Here is a 1,545-nt window from a genome sequence, read left to right as displayed (position 1 = left end):
GATGGCGGCCAGGCTGCCTACCCAGGCCCCGGCTCCTGCCCTCCTCCTGCCCTGGCCCCAGCTGCCTGCCCTGCGCTGCTCTCAGGGCACAGGTGCCGCCCCAGGAGAAAGCCCTGTGGGGGCCCCAGAGAGCTCAGCTGGCCAGTCTTCTCAGGTGGGAGCACTTCAGTCCCTGCTTCTCCGGCTCTCCCTGCTTTGCCCCTCCCCTCCACCAGGGGCTCAGGTGAGCTCTGCTGGCCGGAAAGCAGGCCCAGGCACTGGGTGCAGACAGATGGTCTCAGGGAGAGTGTGCTCCGCGCTCAGCATGTTCCCTCGCTCCGCAGCTCCTCCCAGAGACAGGCCAAGCGATACGCTTCCCTTTCCAAGGGGCCTACAGGAAGCCTCCTCTCATTCAGCTCCTCCCGACGCCCCCTGGAGACCCCATTTTCCAGGACACCCTGGCAGGATCCAGGGCACGCGTCCTCCCAGGCTGCCAGGTGAGTCCCCAGAGTGGCACTGGGGCCTGGCCACCCTGCCCGGCCTGCCCTGCATTCTGGTCCAAGTAGTTCCCTGGCACAGTGGGCAGAGGCTGGTTTGGCTGAGAGTCCAGAGAAGGAGCCCCCTCCCCCCATGTAAAACCCTCCCCAGAGGGCTGTGCTCCTCACAGAGCTCCCCCTGGACCCCGCAGGGCAGGGAGGGCGTGGGCTGGGCCCCCAGAGGCGAGGCCCCCTCTTGTCCATCTCTGGGGCTCTGCTCTCCGAGTGTGGGGAGCAGTGTGGGTGAAGGGAGTGAGCGGCCCAGCAAGCTCTCAGGGGCGTCCTCCTCAGTTACAGGTTCCGAGTGCAAAGCCACGCCGGTGAGGTGCTCAGGCCGTCCTGCCACAAAGCCCCAGCAGCAGTGACAGACGGGGGGCCTGGCACTGCCCCTCATACCTGGACTGCAACGGCCCAGGAGGACCTTGGTGACAGGTGAGACCGCGGTCCCTGATGACATCCTTCCCCAGTTCAGTCCCCCTGAGCATCACAGAACCAGGCTGTCCTCCAGTTTCCTCTTCAGTGAATACCCCTGAGGGGTCAGACCTTAAATGACCAGTTGCTAACCACCCCCCCAGGGCCCTCTGCCAGCCCACGGTGCCCACGCCCCCCAGCTGGTGCCCTGTGCGCAGGTGCGTGCTGGGGGGACCCCATGAACCCCGCCCTTTGGGTAACTGTAGTCTACTTCTCGGTAAAGACGTGAAGCATTATTTTACATCTAAAATGAATATGGATAGAATGCAGAGTTTGCACACATTTGCAAGATTCTACCTGATACTTCATAGGAGTCTCCTGTTGGCACCAGATCATCGGGTCACTTGGTCGCCTGCCTGGCCAGCACCCGAAGCCCTCACCTCGTTCACCAGCTCTGCCCTTCAGGAGCCACTGGGGGAGCGTGGGAGAAGGCCTGGCCCAGGGCGGGGAGCTGTGCCCCTCAGACCTTTCCCGGGGATGTCCTGCCACCAGGTCCCCATGGCCGTACTTGACTTGGGCAGCTATTGCTAGAGAAAGGGCAGAACTTCGTGTGAGGCCT

Source organism: Myotis brandtii, unplaced genomic scaffold (assembly GCF_000412655.1).
Source record: "Myotis brandtii unplaced genomic scaffold, ASM41265v1 scaffold868, whole genome shotgun sequence".
Classification (NCBI taxonomy): domain Eukaryota; kingdom Metazoa; phylum Chordata; class Mammalia; order Chiroptera; family Vespertilionidae; genus Myotis; species Myotis brandtii.
The sequence above is the reverse complement of the archived record's forward strand: the minus strand, read 5'-3'. Positions refer to the sequence as shown.